This window comes from Gossypium hirsutum, chromosome D06 (assembly GCF_007990345.1).
Source record: "Gossypium hirsutum isolate 1008001.06 chromosome D06, Gossypium_hirsutum_v2.1, whole genome shotgun sequence".
Classification (NCBI taxonomy): Eukaryota; Viridiplantae; Streptophyta; class Magnoliopsida; order Malvales; family Malvaceae; genus Gossypium; species Gossypium hirsutum.
This window is the reverse complement of record NC_053442.1, coordinates 7,579,368-7,599,784: the sequence shown is the minus strand read 5'-3', so window position 1 is coordinate 7,599,784 and position 20,417 is coordinate 7,579,368. Positions and strand designations below refer to the sequence as shown.

General features: G+C 32.3%; 1 long non-coding RNA gene across 3 annotated transcripts; it reads right to left on the bottom strand.

Moving 5' to 3' along the window:
- Nucleotides 1-642: 642 nt before the first annotated feature.
- LOC107901353 (uncharacterized) lies at nucleotides 643-4,420 on the bottom strand. Of its 3 annotated transcripts, XR_005914447.1 has the most exons (3): nucleotides 3,988-4,420; nucleotides 879-3,855; nucleotides 643-783 (listed from the first exon to the last, which is right to left on the bottom strand). It is a non-coding gene; the product is annotated as an uncharacterized lncRNA (long non-coding RNA). The 3 variants fall into 3 exon arrangements; XR_001685232.2 differs by having other exon boundaries at nucleotides 643-3,855; XR_001685231.2 differs by having other exon boundaries at nucleotides 643-3,849.
- Between the last annotated feature and the right edge of the window lie 15,997 nt (nucleotides 4,421-20,417).

The following is a 20,417-nucleotide window of genomic DNA, read 5'->3' as shown; positions in this document are numbered from 1 at the left end:
AATTAACAAAATTATAGACCCAAAACCATAATAAAATAAAGTAAAATTAAAAAATACTCCATAAAATAAAAATCTAAGACAAGATCTCCGAACGCCGCACTCGATACTAACCTCGAGGATTATTTATAAGGATAAAACTAAGGGGGTGAGCTTTTAAAAACTCAATGTGAGTCTTAACAAATAAACAATGTATATACATACTAACAGTCAAATTACAAGAAAGCGTTTAGCCAACAACATTTTAGAGATCACATTAGAACATTGTATCATAAAAATACAATTTTATATGTGTGGACATGCTCATATAAAACGATGTAAAATTTCCTACCCATCCATCTGCTACACACCATGAGTTCTCCAAAACCCAACTTCCGAACACCAAAATAGTAAGAGTTGTAGCTCAATGTGGATAAACCACTAGTAACAATTTGCAATTAAACTACAAATAATTTTGTAGACAAGCTGCCAGTAGGTTGCAGATAAACCGCCAGTACTCCGAACAATACTCCAAGGTTGCAGATATACTACCAATACAATAATATTGCGGATAAACCGTCAGTACTCCATAGAACTCCTCCATCACCCATCAATCCCAATCCCTATGCAATGCGACATGTCATATCAATAATGCAGCAAATCATGCTCATTAATATCAATTTCAGTAATGGTAGCATGCTTAACATGCATTCAGTAATACAGTATCGGTGTCATGCTTTGCATGCAATAAGTAGGATTAGTAATAAATAGTGGCATGCTTACTGTAGAGGCCCACTTTTATCCAGCCTAAACAAAAATAATAAAAAACAAAAAAAAATCCATTAATTAAAAGTCTAGTCCATATTGCAAGCCCAAATACAAAACCCTAAAGCCCAAATTACCTAAGCCCGAAAGCCCAAGAACCTAAATTTTTCAGAAACCCTAGCTCCCCCTAAAGTCTCTAGCTGTCGCTTCCCACACCACGTCAGCTGGCGTGCCATCTGAGGCCTGACACTTTCTTTGCCACCATTGCACCAAAATGGCAAGGTTGTGTGGCTCCCAACTACCGTTGACTTCGGTCCCTTGCCACCACCACCATGCTACCTGCAAAAAATAAAAGAGGACAGAAACAGAGAGCAGAAGCAAAAGCAAAAAAAGAAAAAAAAGGAAAACAAAAATATTTGTAATATTCGGCTGTAAAGCCCAAATCCTTTGTAACTTTTGACAGGAAATGAAATAGAAGAAAACAATAACAAAGCTTAAAAAAAAGGTAGTTTGTTTTATATTTTTTATTTTCAAAGCAAGCATAAAAAAGAATAATATAAGGTTTAATTTTATTTTTAGTTTACTTGTTGAACGCCATCGTGGATTTCCCCTTTCTCCAACTTGAGAAGCCTCGGAACCCTAGGGTTCCGTCGAGGGTCTCGTCGAAAAAGGGAGAAACCGAAAGGTTTCTCTGCCCTCGGTCAGACTTTGACTGATTTTTTAGGGATTTGAACCCCAGATTTTCATTCTGCGCAAAAAGGGCTAAAAAAGTTTTTTTAATTTTTTGGCCACCGGAGGCGGTGGTCGCCGTCATTGATGATCGGTGGCCGTGGTGAAGGTTCACCGTCTTTATGACAGAACGATAGGAAGGATTTGAGAGAAAAAAGAAGAGTGAAAGAGAGTTTTTTTTTAAACAAATGTTTAAAATGAATTCTTTTAGATTTTTTAGATTTAAATAGACCCCTAAAATGATGTTGTTTTGGGATTGGCTTCAGACGTCCAAAACAACGTCGTTTGGCACGAGCCAAAGATCTAACCCAAATAACCTCAGGGTTTGTGTGTTTTCACAGTGATGGTCTAATTGTCATTTTGGTCCTTCCACCTTTTTGCTCTTTTTTAATTTTGTCCTATTCCTTTTTTATTTGTTTTAATTTCACCTCTTTAATTTTATTTTCTCACAAATTAGTCCCTTGACACATTGTTGACCCATTAAGGGAATGAGATGTGTACTTGGGTTGGGAAAATAACCCTCTAAGTCCCTGTATTTTTCCATTTTATTTTAATTTGACCCTTTATGTTCTATTTTTGTTTTTATTTTTTAATTTTATACTTTAAATTTTATTATATTTTCAGTTTGGTCCCCCTAACTCACTGACAACTTCTTTAAATGTGGCACGTGTGTAGTGGTTGGGATAATTGCATTCTGAGTCCCTGTATTTTTCTATTTTATTTTACTTTAATCCTTTATTTTCGAATCCTTCATAATTTATCCTTTAAATTTTACCACAGTTTCGATTAAGTCCTTTATTTAATTTAACTCATTTATGTTTAGTGTATTTTTGTTTTTAGCATTTTTAATTTTATTATTTACATTTTTGCCCTTTAAATTAAGTAATATTTACTTTTATCTTTGATTTATTATTTTTCATTATTAACCATGTCATAATTGTTATTATTATTGTTATTATCATCTATTTGTGTTGTTGTTATTATAGTTGCATTATCACTATTTGATTATAGTGATCACTGTTATTTTTGTTCTTATATTATTATTTTACTATGGTCATTTCGAAATTTTTTATTTTATTTATTATTTTTATTTTTTTACTAGTGTAGTTATTTTATTTTATTTTAGTCATTACCATATTATCTATTATGCTTAGATACATTTATTTATTTCCGTACTACGCTCAATTGCATCTCATATTAAGTGGTGCATTTGTTTTTACACGACGCATAAGAAGTAATTAAAACCAAGGCAATGTTCATTATTTTTGAGATTCGAGGAGTCGTGCTCCTAACTTACGGAATATGACATCTTTCTAGAACCGAAATAATCAAACATCTTATTTAAAATTCAAGAAACATAGGACTTAGGTAATAATCAAATGACGAGTATTCTTATTTTCGAGGATTCGAGATATCGTACCCTAACTTACGGAATATGATCATTTTTTCTTAATTAACTTGAAATAAGAAGGCTCTTTCCATAAAATTTAATTTAGCTAGCGATATTTTAATCAAAATCATGCAAGAAGGGTTTTGCATTTTAAATTTTCTTTGAATTCTCAATTCTCGACACTGAGACATCAAGTAATCTACTAGGTATCAATTTGGGGCGTTATGAGGGTGCTAATTATTCCTCATACGTAATCGACTCCCGAACCCACTTCCTGAATTTTGTACACTGAAAATTATCGTTTTAGTAAATTTAACGATTTTTTATTAAAATGATTAAGTTTCGAGGTAATTCAATCACACCTAATAAAAAAGATTGGTAGCTACTCCATTTTCGTTTTAAAATAAAAAGTCAATTTCCAAAAAAAGTTTCCACACTTACATGCAAACAATATACGATAACAGTCAATGGCATGTTTTACATGCAATCAATTTAACAATAACAATCAGCATGCTACAATACAAGTAATAACAGTGCAATTCAACCAATTTCAGCAATCATACAATCAGCTTAAATCTTTATAGCACTTACACATTTGGATAGACACATCTTAAGTCCCTATAACATTCCGCCATAGCACTTAAACCACATATATAATCGGCCAATCACCAAAGTAACACTTACACATGCTTACAACAATCATTAACACACAAAAAGTTAGGACCCACACCTGATTAACGCGAAACAGAAGCACTATCGCTAATCTACAGGTCCTAAGTTTCAGATCTAGCTAAATCTAGTTCAAATTTGTACCTAACACAAGAAAAGTTGTTAGAAATCAACCGTTAATCACCCTAAAGGGTTCGCCAAATTGGAGAAAAAGATTGGTTTTACAGATCTGATTTTAGAGATTAATACTTACTCTATTTTGACTTTAAAGGGTGGAGCAAGCAACTTCTGGCGCTACTGCTGATCCAAGTGATTCGGATCTGAACCTTGATAAAAATAAATACAAAAAAAAAAAAACACATGTGAGATTCGACCATGAACTCTGATAGATTCGGCCATTAAAGGGAGTCAAGGAAGAGGGAAAAACAATACTAGATCTAATTCAAACTTCAACTTACACTCCAGATTCAGATGTGTGATGAAAGAAGTGCAAAACCGACAGCAAATAAAGAAGAAAAGAAGTGAGATTGAGGGGCCTCAAGGGGCAGAAGTGGTGTGCGAAATGGCAGTAATAATGGACCAAAAATAAATGGTACCACAATAAAGAAGGAAAAAAATAAAGAGAGGATGGGAGGTTTCCAATGGACGGCGACAACGACGACAACATAGGAATAAAGAAGAAGAATACGGAATAAAATTAGGTCTTAGGGGCGACACAATGAAAAAGAGAGGAAAAGAAAATGGGGGAAGATGAGAAAAAAGAGAAGAGGGGATTTACCACATGGGATGACATAGTTAGGGTTTTAGGCCAAAATAAAAATTATGCTGCAAGGGAGAATCAAACTCGAGTTTTAAGGATAATTTCATCAACTTTTAACCATCTAGCCAATTATGTTTTGTCTGGGTTAATGGATGAGTCATATGTTTTAATTTACTAAAATTTGTAGAAATGTTGTTGTAGGAGATTAGATAAAATGTTGGTTGTTATTACACCTCTTTCCTACGATTAATACGATGGTAGCATGTCCAGTGGCAACACACTCATCTTCCTATCATTTCATGTAGCATTATAAGTAAACCTTTCTATTTTCACAATTTTTATTTTATTATGATTTGATTGTAATTAGTTTTACAATTTTTAGAAGTTGGCTTAGCTTCTCTTTAATTTTCTTGTATAATCCTATAAATAATTAATAGATGTACTTACTTTTAGTTAATCTTACAATCATTAAAACAAATTTTATTGATTTAAGATCAAGTCTTAAAAAAACCTTTAAATACAAATCAAATCAAATTATAAAGTATTTATCTGAAGTTTATAAATAATTTATTTTATTTATATCATAATTTCGACTCAATTTTTGTATGCAAAGACTCTTGTTATCATAATGTTAAAATCAGATTTTATAATATGAAGTTAGCCTCTGACTGGACTAAAGTCAGAACATGTAATGTGTACGTGGACATATTACCAGCCACGTCATGAGTAAAGGCACAACTGCCATGTCCTTCCAGCGGTCTATGTCAACATCATATTCATTTACTGCACTCACAGAGACAAACCAGATGTATTCGTGGTGGGTTCTTAGTAGCCTCCGTTTCAGTGTTTTGATTCCATGCTTATTTTTTTTTAGAAAAGGGTTTTAATCTAGTATTTAGTGACTAATAAAATTATGACCTTTTAAGAGTTTTAATGGGTAATACAAAATAAGTATAAAGACTAATAATTTGAAGGCTTTTTTCATAGATTAATTTTTATTTCTAATAGTTTTTTTTATGTGAAACTAGCAAATTTTGAATATATTTTTGTATAAATAATAATTTGATAAGTTAGTAATGGAGTTTCTTTTTTTTTTTAACTCCACACGCAAATTAAAAAATCATCATGTCCTTAATCAATATTTTAAAAAATAAAATTTAATTTTAACTCATTTATAAAATTAAAAAATGAAATAATAAAATTCATGGATCACATAAATAAGATAAGCAACATGTGCCAAAATCCTTTTTGTTTTCCTATCTAAATGCCCCATACCGAAAAGGTAAATAAGTAAAAAAAAAATGATCAGGTTGAGAAATATAAGGGATAAGCTCTAAAAACTATTTATAAAGATAAAAAGTTTCAATTAAATTTTTATTTATGCTATTCTTATTATACCTATCCAAAGATCAAGTAGTCCGTCTGACTCGATAAACCCAATTTGATTAGGATTAGGTTTAAATAAAAATTTTCACATTTTGAGCTGACATCTAAATTCAATTTAAATAATAATAAAAATATTTTTAAGATGTATAAAATACCAATTAAAAATATAATTTTTATTATTTTATTATTTTCAAATAGTGAAATAAACTTTTTAAACGGATTTAGCTGGCACGAAAACAAATATAAGCTTGAAAATTTTTAAAATTGAACTTCAGCCGAGCTCAACCCATAAATATCTAATTCATACATTTAGTATGGATTTTTTTAAAAAAAAATTATCGTTATAAATTTGGAGAAAGAAATGGGTGCAACATGATTCAAAATAGAGGTGTTCATGGAATGGGTCCAACCAAAATTTTAAACCCATTTGCTAAGTCCGAGCCTAACCCGACCTGAAATATGAGTCTAAAATTTTGCTCAAACCCAGCTTGGATAAACATGCTAAAACCTAAGCCCGACCCGTTGCATTAATTTTTTTCATATGATTTTTATATAATTTTGAAATATATAATACATCAAAAATACTAAAAACATTAAAAATAAATATTTCCCAAGAAATTGAAAATAAAATTTAAAACATATGTATACTAAGATAGATGTAATTTAACAAGCAAATACCTCTAAAATAATAATAATATTAACAATAAAACAAGTGATATACAATATCCAAACAATAACATCAAAATAGTAACAACATAAATGTGACGCCCCAAAACCCGGCCTAGGAGTTTAGACCGAATTTCGGAGGTCACATTGATCACCGAAGTGATCTGAAACAATTTTACAAAACGAGTTGTTAAAATCTTATTCGAACACAGTTATTAAAAACGAACTAAACCATTTAGCCCTTTTAGGATTCAAATTAGAGAATTCAAGTCACATTGAAAGCACTCGAAAAAAAGTTCCATAGTTTTTATAGATGTTTACAGTCCAAAACATTTCACAAATTAAAAAAAAAACTAAAACGTCCTTTTATTAGTCCGGCTTAAAACATGTCACTCCGAGACCTCCGGCATGCCAAGTCCAGCTATAGAAAACAAGGGTACCTGCAAAGGAATAAACTAATGAGGGGTGAGCTACACAAGCTCAGTGTGAATTCAAAAATGATAGATAAATGAACACCAAAATGTCACAAAAAAAACCTCAATGGCAATCTGATACACGAATAGTCTTCACAAACAAATTAGACGTGTCAGTACTGAAACACCTCGATCTATAAACAGTTAGTCTCTCAATCAGACAAACAGACAAGCAGATAGAATGCGGAATGAATGCAACAAGTAAATAAAATCCACCCAACCAGTCAAACACCTCTCCGTCCCCCAATCACACCCCAAAAAGAGCTAATCAAAATCATCCAACAATGCACACCACATAGGACCTTGAGAGGCCCATCCAACTCTACACACCAAGTATGTGGACTAAGCCACTCAAATGTTAATATGCAGCAGAGCTGACATATATGTCGTACTGTATGGTAAACCGCTATACAGATGAATTGTAGTTGAAACTGCCAAAATATATCAGACTCCCTTCTCTTCACAACCAAACCCAAAAAGATTAATGCAAATGCAAAATGCACACCATTTGAAGACAAACTTACAAAAATGGAGTATGGAATCAGAAATGCACACATTCAAATGCCCAAAATCAGAATCAGATATAACATAACATCATTTAACACTCAACCGAATCACTTAATTAGTGTTATGATTGCGAATAATGCACAAGTCTAGGCCGAAACAAAGTCCCGACCACCCTTACAAAGACTTAGCCAAGGGTTGGAACACACATAGTCATAATCAAATAAAAACAGACACAGAACAAAATTTGGCGACAAAAGGCCACACGACTGTGTACCCCGATTGTGTGGAAGTGCCCGGGCCGTGTAGGGGTCTACACGCCCATGTGAAGGCCACACATGCCCGTGTGAGCAACCCGTGTAACTCACTGTCCAAAAGTGTTAAAAATAAATAGCAGAGGAGACACGGTCGTGTAGAGATCTCACACGCTCGTGTGGGGAAACATGCCAGTGTGATCAGGCCGTGTGGAAGAAAAAATCATCGAAAATCCTAAATTCCCAATTGCACACAGCCGTGTAAACTGCCCATGTGCGGCACACGCCCATGTGGCCACTTGTGTGGTCACGAAACCACACCGAAATAGGCTGCAACACGTGCCTTTGATGTCGAAACGATCCTCAACCTTTAATTACACGGAAACACACCAAAAGCATTCAAAATTTCAAGCAATTCCACAACAATCAACACTCCGGCTAGTCAAATTCAAAAACACACGAAATATCTCAAATTTCACAGAAAAAATAAAAAATTTGATAACAAAAAGGGACAGTTTCCAAACACTCACCTTAGACGCGATAGCAAACAACAGAATCATTCGATTCACTCCTCCAAACTGATTCAAAAACCTCAATTAACATACAAATTAACGAAAACTTCAATTAAATAACAAAATAGAAAACGAAAGAGTCATTATCAAAAACCCCCAAAAGCAAAACCTACCTTCTTCTCTTCTGATTTACCAAACACCCGAGAACAAAACTCCCTTGACAACCAACAACAACGATAAAACGGAAGAAGCAAAGAATCAAAAGAAACTGAATATTTTCTTTTTAGGAAGAAAGAAAATTGAAAAGTCACAGAGAACAAAATAGATAAGAGGGGAAGAACGTGCAACTCTATTTTTTCTTTTTTGGTTTTTTTTTTCTATTCTCAAAATAAAAATAAATTAAAATAGCTAAAACTAATAAATATTTTAGCAACTAAAAAAACAAATCTAAAATAAAATTACTCCCGTAAACACACACGAAGATTCAAAACCAGAACCTAGAGGCAAATTAACACACAACAAACCACCAGACTAACAGGTCCATTCTGACATATAACACAACAACAAACCCAATTGTCCGATCGAGCCACTGACCGTACCTACAAATCTCAAAACTTCTAACCGCAAATTCCTGGGTGTTACAATAATTGTGAAATGGTAGTAAAATAGGAAGAAAACAACAAGAAAATAACATTAAAATAGCAAAAAAATAGCAGATTTTTTTGTCCTTTTGTGGATTTGGGCCAGTCCCAGGCCAAAAATGTCTTACCCGAGGCCTGACCCTTTTTTTGTCCAAACCCATTTTTCGGGCATATATTTTTATCCAAATCCTCTCACTTTTCAAACAGGCATTCGAGCTGGGCCACCCAAACAGGTCTAATTCAAAATTTGGTCTGAAAACAACAATTCTACCAATGCAATTTTGGCTTCCTAAGTCATTAAATAACTTAACTTATTTATATTTATAATGGTTTATAATTGAATCAAAACTAAAATTTTATTTGTATAATTAATTCGAAATCAAAAAATTATTAAATAACATAACTTATTTGTTTTTCTAAAGATTTATAATTGAATTAAAATCAAATTTTTATTTATATAATTAATTTAAAATCAAATTTTAATATGTATAATCAAATCAAATCAAAATTTATATATATATATTATATTACAAATTTAATTAAAATTAATATGTAATTTTAAGATTTAACCAAATAAAGTTATGCATTACATATATATAAAGTGGTGAATCGGGGGGTGGCGAGCCGCGACCCCCTAAAATTATAAAATTAAATATTTTTTATTTAATCCCTTAACTTTTGAAAAGTTTACCCCTATTAATTTGTTGTTTGGCCCCTTCCAACTTTGAACAGTAAAAAATTAAATAAAAGAAGTTGATTACTAATATATTACAACTTTTGTTTTAGATGATAGTTGATCACTTTTTAAAATAACATTAAATATGAATTTAGGTTAAAATTCAATTTGTTAACTAGTGAAAAAGAAGTTTCTTTTCCTGCTGCTATTAACGATTAACGACTACTATTATCAATGTTTGTCCTTCAAACGCGGTATCGAGTACATCTTCTAAGGGTTCCTTTCATCTTTTTACAATTTTTTACTATTTTTTTTATTGTGTTTTAAATTTTATAGTTTAATTTAATTTTATAGTTATTAATTTTATCTATCTTTTAAGATATTGTAGTTATTAAGTCGAAAACAATTGATTAGTTTTTTAAAAAGAAAAGTACAGAGACAACACAATCACCTTTAGAAGCATCACAAATTGAGCTACCACCTTCATCGTTTGCTTCTTTAAACTTTGATGCTCATCCTTCTAAATTTCCTAGAGTTGAAGATGAGGCACTTGATTTGTCTAACTTAAAACGTAAACCTCAGTTACGTAAGCAAATATATGAGTATCCAGTTAATATGCATGATGAAATTCGAAGAACTTATATTAAGACTAGACCATATCAACCTATTGTTTCAGAATATCCGACTTCTAATTCAAAAAAGCATCCTTGTTATTTTCAGCCATCATGGTTTAAACAATTTTCCTGGTTAGAATATTCACCTTCTAAAGATGCAGTATTTTACCTAGTTTTCTTTTTAATAGCAATCCAAGTAGTAGTTTTAGATCAACTGCATTTACTCATACTGTCTTTAGTAATTGGAAAAAAGTATACAATGAATGCAATTGTACTTTTTTGACACATATGGGAAAAGATCTGAATTCACTGCATAACAATGCATAACGAGTTTATGCAGATTTAATGAATCAAGCTCAACATATTGAATTATCACTTGATAGACAAACAACACATCAAATTGCAACTAATCGTCTACGTTTAAAAAATAGTATAAATGTTGTTCGATGGTTGGCATTTCAAGGGTGTGCTTTTAGAGGTCATGATAAAAGCTCTAGATTAAAAAGTCATGGGAACTTTCTTTAATTGTTATCACTATTAGCATCTTATGATGAGAAAGTTGAAGATGTTTTGAAAGGTGCTCCACAAAATGCTAGTTATACTTTTTCAACAATATAAAAAGGGATATTGCAAATTTATGCCAGTAGAGTTCGTACTGTAATTCATGAAGAAATTGGTGATAGAAAGTTCAATATTATTGTGGATTAAATGAGAGACGAGTAAAAAAAAGAGCAAATGGAAATTGTTTTGAGATTTGTTGATAAACAAGGACGGGTAAAGAAATGTTTTTTTGATATAGTCCATGTTAAAGATCCTGCATCATTGACTTTGAAGAATGAGATTTTTAATGTTCTCTTGCAACATAGTTTTGACATACAAAATATTTGAGGTCAGGACTATGATGAAGCAAGCAATATGTGTGGGGAATTGAATGGCTTAAAAGTTTTGATTTTGAATGAGTGTCGATATGCGTATTATGTTTATTGTTTTGCTCATCGTCTTCAATTAGTATTGGTTGCAGCAGTTAGAGAAGTGATTGAAGTGCATCAATTCTTTAAAGACTTGTATGATATTGTTAATATTGCTTCTGCTTCTTTACAATGTTTGGCATCCATCAATGAGGTAGCTGAAATAACTCATTTGGTATCTAAGCAGCTAAAATAACTCATTTGGTGTCCATCAATGAGGTAGCAACTAGAACAGGAATGAATCAGATTGGCACTTTACAACATCCTGGTGAGACTCAATGGAGTTCCCATTTAAATTCAATTACTAGTTTACTGACGATGTACAATGCGACTAGCATGGTTCTTGAAAATCTAAAAAATATCGGTTCTAACTATTCTCAGCGAGGAGATACTCATAACGCATATAATAGATTGAGATCTTTTGAGTTTATTTTTATTTTGCATATGATGAAGGAAGTTTTAGGGGTTACTAACCTTTGTCAAGCTTTGCAACATCGTTCTCAATATATATTAAATGCCATGATTTTAGTTTAGACAATAGAATATTTAATTCAAAAGTTGAGAGATGATGGATGGAATGAATTGTTGAAAAATGTGATATCTTTTTGTCAAACTTGGGAGTTGGATTTTCTAGATATGAATACTTAATACATTGTGGATCGTGGCCGTAATAAGAAAGAAGATGTTATAGTGGAGCATCATTATTGAGTGGATATATCTTTTGCTACAATAGATACTCAGTTGGAAGAATTGAATAGTAGATTTAACAAACATGTTGTCAAGCTTCTCACTCTTATACAACTTTAGACCCCAAAGAGTTTTTCAAGTTTTTTGATATTGATAAAATTTGCATTCTTGTAAACAAGTTCTATCCAAATGATTTTTCTCAACAAGAGAAAGAACATCTCCCATATGAGTTGAAGCATTATGAACTTGATGTATGTAAGCATCCTGATTTGAGAAAAATATGAACACTTTCTGAACTTTGTAGAAGCTTAGTTGAGAGTGGAAAGTCAGTCATGTACCCACTCATTGATAGATTGATTCCTCTTATATTGACTCTTCTAGTTTCAACTACATCCTCAAAATGTGCTTTTTATGCTATAAAGATTGTGAAGTCTCGACTTGGTAGCAAGATAGAAGATTTTTTGAGAAGTTCTTTAGTTGTGTATATTGAGAAAGAAATTGTAGAAAAATTTGATGTAAACAAAAGAAGTGCAATTCAAATAAATTTTAAAATTTCTTTCTAGCTTATTTTTATTTATTAAATTAATTATTGTTTTTAAAATTATTGTTGTTCATTATCTTGACCCCTCTTGAAATTTTTTGACTTCCCCCTGTATATATATAACTTATCAAGGAGCTACGTGGACTCTAAAACAAATACAGTTGCACTAATTTGGGAAACTTGTTGACTAAGACTGCTGCATCAAAGCCACCATGCATGCAAAGACACCCATAGATGTTTGGTCTGATTAAACAAATACAAGGAAAATATACTATGGAAAAAAAATTACCCCAAAAAAGTGAAGATAAAGAGCTTAATGAGCTCTTAAGAAACCAACATTAATTCTTGAATTTGATTTTTTTTTCAATTTAATTCTTAAATTTTTTTGTCTATATTAATATTGAAATTTAATAGCTTTTTTCAATTTTTGTCCATGTGATAATATAGTATTTTAATATTGTGCCATGTCATCATTTAAAACTTTATAATTTTTTAACAAAAAATTTAAGTGATAATGTGGTACAATTTCATCACGTCACGCTATTAGAGGGATCAAAATTGGAAAAATATACCAGCCTCCAGAATTAGTATTGACAAAAAGAAAAGTTTTGGACTAATTTGAAAATAGTAATCAAGCTTGGAGACTAAATTTTGCCTTATCAAAAAAAAAAAGCTTAAAGATATGTAAACAATTTTATTATAAATTAATTATGGGAAATGGCAAAATTAAGAACTTTTTGAATTGTTTGATGTCTTTCGCTCAAGTCCTAGTAACCTTAATATATAAAAAAGCACCTTATAATAATAATTATTAATTATTTTAAGTTGAAATTAGGTATCTATAATTGGTAGTAGTAATTAATTCCCTCGTTGTGGGTGCTCTCTGAAGAGGCAAACGACCTGCGATGAAATGCGCTCCATTCTTATGAGCGGAGATTGAATCTCCAACCACATGATTAAAGGATGAGATGACACTACAATAAAAATAATCTTAAGCAACGCTCGTAAATTGTTGCTTAAATGAAAAATTTCGTTGCATTAGACCTTATACAACGGTTTTGTGACTGCTATGTATGTGATCGTTGTCTAAACTTAAAAGCAATGCTTATTTCATTTTGTTTTAGTGTTGCCAATGGTATTTGTTGTTAAATACAATATTTATTTGAAAAAAATTGCAACATTTTTTACCATTATTATAATACTATGTGATTGTTGCTTAAATTCAAAAGCTAACGCTTTTATTTTTTAAATAATGATTTATTCTAATATTACTACTGTGGTTTTATGTAATATTATTTTAATAGTTAATGACTTATTTTAATGTTTACATTGATAATTTAAGTAAGTGATTTATAAATTAAATGAAACATTTATTTGAAAAATCACATTAATAACTCAAATATGTCCAAACAGTCAATAAAACATACTAATATTTAAAAACATTATTTTAAATTCTAAACCCACAGAAAAGAAGTATGAAACATTTTATGTTTTCTTTTTTTCAATATAAAACAATCTAGTAAGTTATAAGTATCGAAATTCTCCTCATTTTCCCATGCTTGCAAAATTTTAAGTGCCAAAGTTCTCATTTCCTTCATTCCAAGTACATTTAAACAAGTAATTTCAATAATATATTTCATAAAATGCTACCAATAACAATCATAATTCATTTTTCAAGTTCTAAACTAAATAAAATAATACTTGAAAAAAGTTATGCATAGCTGAAAATGACGAATCATATCTATTCGATATTCCATCTGGGACAATACCAGTACGTATCACCTGATATAAAGCAACTAGAAATCAATAAATAAAGCAAGACCAAAAAACCAAAACAAAAATTTATTCGATTCAACCTTCTATTATCATGCTTTAGGATAGTCAAAATTACTATAAGGCGATTATATTTTTGTCAACTAAAATTAGATCAAGATACACCTCAACACATAATAGACAGTACCACTAATACAAAACAGACTTGGCATCTTAATAATAAATACATATATGTATATGTATGCTTATATATGTATCAATATATAGTTGAACTTTTGTGTACATATTAATTAATAAATAATTAGTTCTATCAATTCTTATATAAAAAAGAATATATACAACATTATATATGTTGTAAATGGTGATGTTAAAGGTAACGATTACCTAAAATTATTTTTATTACCATATGGTCTATTATTATTATTTTAATATTAAATTTCTAGTATAGATTATTGTACCATGTGTACAACCAACTTGAATAAGATTTAAATTTTTTTTTTTGGTTATTGCATGGGTTTAAAATAAGAGTCTAAAACATGATTTCAGAAAACCCTCAAGTTATCTCCCAAAAGTCTTGTTGTTTTTCATTCTTTTAAGGCAATTTTCACAAATATGTTGGGTTTCATTGACATTTAAAAGTTCACCATAGTGGAGAGTATCCCATTATGTCCCCTATAGCAAAGGGTCTTAAAACAAGACCAACTCACGGTCCATTATTGAATAATGGGGGTATATTGGGTGCCCTAATGATTGGTCTTTTTTTTTTTTTTCTTTTTCCAATTTAAATTGGGAAAACTTCCATGTGGGTCCTAAAAGCCAAATAGCATATATTAAAGGGGGGTAACTTCCCATACTAATCGATAATTCGAAAGGACTAACATCCAAGTTCTTGTACCAACAGTGAAAGAGAAACCAACTGAAACACATAAATCCCATATATCTCTTCACAAATGAGGCCTTCCCGCTTAGCAGTCTCCCTTCTGGTCTTGTTCATCATTTACCTTTCTAGCGTTCAAGGTATGCCAAGAATTCTTCTTTAGCATTGCCATACCATATTTATGTATCATTAAATTCTGACATCTAATCTTGTTTCTTTTGTAGGGATTCGCTTGGAGAAAAGTTTCAAATCGGCTGGACATGATCCTATACAGGAAGGTGCTTTGATGAAAAACAGTAATGGAGCTATGGGAGATATCCTTCTCTGCAAACAAGGGCATTGTACAGGTACCAAGAAGAGAAAATCACACCACTGGTTACCAAGCATTCATGAAGACTACTATGGACCTAGGAAGCACAGGCCAAGGCACCATTAAAATTTCCCTCCCTAGGATTAGTTCTTTTACCATATTTTAACTACCAGGCTTAGCTAGTTGTTTCATTATTCTTTAAAGCCCTCATAAAAACCGTTACCAAGGCCATGTAATCTGACAAATTCCTTTTGTCCACCAAGAAGCTCGTCTAACCATATATGAATAATAATTTCCCTTTCACTGGACCATATTATAGGATTATGGGGGCATTTGATTTGTGTAAGAATTCAAAGTTTTATCAATCAAAAACCATGGACAAAGTCCATATGTTGTCTTCTAGTGCAACAAATCCAACACATATACATCTCAATCTAAAGCAGATTCATTTTTTTAACATTCATTTTTGCAGGAAAGGGTAGGAAACTTTTTACTGCAACTTCTGCTATAACTCCTACATCTTCCACCATTTCAAAGGTTGGTTTATAGTTAATAGTTTAACATGTACATTTCCATAGGTACGGTTTAGATCTTCCCTTCCCTTTACATGTGACTTATGTAAACAGAGAGAAGAGAAGGGAGAAAACAAAGTTATACCAATTTCAACACTCAAACCAGCCGTCGAGGAAGAAAATGGTGGGAAGCAAGAGAAATTCCTTGTTGGTTCACCGACAACTTCCCAACACCCGGACGTCTATCACCACCATGTCAACATTATGGACACTGTTGAAATGGACTATTCTCCAGCTAGGAGAAAACCTCCAATTCACAACTAAGAGTGGGGGGATTAAAAAAGAAATCCAACATAAAAAGAAGCAAACGTTTTTCCGGAGAGGGAAATTTAGGGACAGTCTTCCAGGAATGCTGCAGGTTTTTTAGGGTTATGAATGAACTTAAATTTTCACATAATAGTGTTATTAGTTCTATTTTTTTCTTATATACTTGTTAAACCATCATTTGGTTTTTTGGAAGCTACAATATAGGGAAAAGGAAGAGAGATGAGTATTATACGGAACCAAGTGTTAGATTAAACCATCACTTTTGATGATGGAGCAATGATGCATTACTTTTTGGGGGCTCTCTAGGTTTTTTTTTAATTATAATAGGAGGGCAACAATATGATTAGTGCGACTCGAATTCAGATTATACTTGGGGCGGTGATTATCCCGAGATTCTGATTCTTTAAGTTTTGTAACCTAGAATCAATTTTTTTCTTAATGAATTTAATTGTTAGTATAAAATATATAACCCGAATTGATAGTGTAAGAGCCCATTTTTGCCCGGGCCCATACCAGCCAAATAAACCCAAATAATAAAAACAAAAAAAACAATCCATTTACACCAAGTTTAAACATTAAAAAAAATTATTACAAACCCAACAGGCCCAAAAATGAATTAAAAACCTAGCCCAAACAACTTTAACATTTTCGGCAGAAAGGAGCAAACCCTAAGCCTAAGCGCCGCATGCCCAGGCTCCAGCAACGCGCGCCGCTCCACCTCCTCGCACGCCGCCGCCGGCCGAGACTCGCCTATCACTGGCCTTCCACGCCTCTGACGCCTGCAAAATGAAGACTCACACGCAACAGTGGAAGAAACAATGGCAAAACGACAAAAGAATAGAACTTAAAAGTTGTTTAATCCGGCTATAAGAGCCCGAACATCATCTTTGTATTTTTTTTACTCATATCAGTAAATCAAAAGAACAAAACAGAAATTGAAAAAGGTTGAAAAATCTAATTATTTTCTTTTCGTCTTTCTGTTTTCTATTTTCTGTTTGCCTTTTTATTTTTCATTTTATTTATTTATTTAGTCATTTCTTTTTCAAACCGGCTTTAACAAGTAATAGAATATAAAAGAAAAAGGGAAAATACCTAAACCGCCCCCACAGCTCTGCCGTCAAAGGCCCATCGCCGTCGTCGGATTTGGGACCAAAAAGGGCTAGAAAATTATTTTCCTTCGGTCTCTCGGCATGAAAGGGTCGGGCTTTGAGCGCGCTGGAAGCGAGGGTTGAAACGCCCTCTTTGCGCAAAGCCAGCCTCCGGCCGTGGTGGCGCCAGCGGTGGCCCTATTGGCCAGATCTAAGGGTGCGAAAGGGAGAGATTTTGAAAGCTCTCGTTTTTTTTTTAGAAAATAGGGTGAAACTGATTTTTTCTGTTTCTTTTTAGTTTTTTTATTAAGGGTAATACGGCGCCATTTTGAGCCTTAGCTTCAGTGGCCAAAACGACGCCGTTTTGCGTCTGACCCGAAAACCTGACCCACGCTGAGGATCCGCGCGTTTCTTTGGGGGGAATATTTGCGCAATTAGTCCCCCGCTTTTTTGGACATGTTCAATGTAGTTTTTGTTTATTTTGATTGCGGCTCTAAATTTTATTTACATTGTAATTTGGTCCTAGAACCATGCGCATGCATCAGTATTATAAACGGCGTCGTATTGGGCCAAATGAAATGGGTTATTTTTGCGGTTAATCCCTCCGCTTTTGATTTAGTTCTTAATGGTGTCCTTTTTAGTTTTCTTAAATTTTCCCGTGTAATTTTGTTAACCTTTCATTTTAGTCCCGTTTAAAGCGGTGCGTATAAGGGTCAGGGATTAATTTCCCGATTGGCCCCTGCAGTTTTACATGTGTTCCAATCGACTTCAATTTCTTTTTATTTTTAAATTTCGCCCACTGTTTTTATTTTAATTCCAATCCAGTCCTTAATGTGTTTCTTTTTTAGTCTCTCAATTAATTAATTAATTATTTCATTTCAATTCTTTTTTTACCTATTTAATAACTGGCACTTCATTTTAATTACTTATATTAAATTGTTTGATTATCTTTTCTAATTTGATTTTATATGTTACTTATTTTAAACCTTTTTTGATGTCATTTTTTAAATCATTTGATGTAGTGTTTATTTTGAATTGCTTAAAGTGTTTATCTCAAACTATCCCAAGTTTTATTTATGTTAAATGTATATTGTTAATTTTGAGCATCTCATAGTATTCATTTCAAATCTTCATTATTTATTTTACATTGTTATTATGTGACTTCATTTCATGTGCTTTGACTATTAGTAGGCTTTAAAATATTGTACATAGTGCGATTATTGCTATCTTGTGAGTTGTGAATCGTGTGCTCGTATTTTCATAATGTTATCATTCCATCAATGTAACCCTTCATTCACGCATTGTTTTAAATGTTACATTAAATTTTTTTTATCCAAATATGCAAAGTAAGAATTTTGTTATAAGGCCATGCTTTGCGTTTTGGCCATTCGAGAAAATCAAACCCTAACTTACGGGGTTTCGATTTTTTTGTTAGGCCTAAATAGCAAAGAACCCTTTTTGAATTTCAAAATAATAAAAGAAATTTCGTTATAAGGTAACATTTCGCTTTTTGGGTGATTCGAGAAATTGTACCCTAACTTACAGGGTTTCGATTTTTCTCATTAAACTTAAATGGTGAAATGTTCCCTTTAATTTTAAAATATAAAATTTCAATAAAAATTAAAGTCAAGTTTATTCTCTAAAGTTTCAAATATCCCGTCCCAACTTACGGGGCGTAACATTTCGTTACTTTGGAATAAGCGGGTCTTTAACTCATTTTCAAATTTACTCAAACGATTTTTAAGTGTAAATCAATAAAAATGGATCGTATTTCAATTTGCTTTTTCAAATTTTCAAATTTCGGCATTTAGACATTAATTAATCAACTAGGTACCAATTTTTGGGCGTTACTTCCTTGTACGTAACCGACTCCTAAACCCGTTTTTCTGAATTTCGTGGACCAAAATCGTTGTTTTAATGAAATCAAATCGTTTATTAAAAACAACCTCTTTTCAAGGTGATCCGATTGCACCTTATTAAAAAGGATTGGTGGCGACTCCCGTTTTCGTTTTCAAGATCCAAGTCGACCTCGTTTTACAAAAAAATGGTGTCAACAGATAGCTAAGAAAAAATGTAATTTATTTGATAATACAACTTTTTTCTTATAGAAATTAATTAATCAACCGCGTATTCTTAGTGGATATGATTTTTTATTGGCATTTCAAAAGTGAGGATTTACATTCTATTGTTACGTTTCCACTTCAATTTGTAATATGTATAGAAAAGTTTATAAAAATAAATATATCTCAAAGACATGCATTGGTTGGATAAAGATGAAAATTAATTGAAATGCGGACAGAATTTAATAAAATTGTACAAAAAAAAATTGGTGAAAAGTGCAGAATGGGTGAAGGAAGCTGGTATTAAAGGAAGTAGGTATGGATCTATATCAGACATTGAACATTGTATCTTATAATGTTAGTTGGCCACCATAGATTTTGGGCTAGATCCACCATGTTTTACTTATTGATTGCAGGTGAGGGCTCACATGTCATCTGTCGGGTCACCTTTGCTGTGGTGTGGCCACAAGTGCCAAGATTTCGTGGACCATGCAATTCAACAAATGCTCTTACCTACGTATGGTCTCTTTATGGGTGTGTATTGGGGATGGGGACAATGTTTTTGGTTCATTGCAACCTGGAAGTTGGATATTTGATAGATAACTGCATAGCAGTCTCTGGCCCCAATGGAAAATTGCACACAAAAAAATCCTTCATTTGCTGCTAACTGCTGTGAACTCCTTATATGCTTCTAATTGAGGGCTGGAAATAGCTTATTTTACGATTAATGTTAAAAGCCAAAATGTTATGTGTTATACTAGGAGTAGGACTGTCTGTAATAAGACTTTAGTATGTGTAAGACTCTTTGTGGAACCCCTCGGTAGAATCATTCGATTAATGGTTTGACAAGTAGTCTCACTCATTAGATGCCATGGCAAGGGACTGCTGCATCAGGTGGGACCGTGTAGGACAGTATGGCGCTAACCTACCTGCACCTGCAACATTAGTTCGGCTACTGATATTTGACCCACCAATATGACTCGTCATGTGGTATTACAGGACAAGAAGTTATCTATCTATATAAGGGCGAGGAAAGGGACCAAGGATATGACATCAAGTCTCTCATTCCTTTTGTCATCTCCCCATTCAACCATAATTTTTTACCGCTCTCTACCCTACAGAGGTGAATCGACTTTACTCCACTACCATCTCTTCCATATTGATCTTTAGTATCAATGTTTAACTAAATAAAGATTTAATAGTTTTTAAGAATCAAATGATGGGGTCAACAAGTCAAAGAGAATATTGTTTGATTAGTT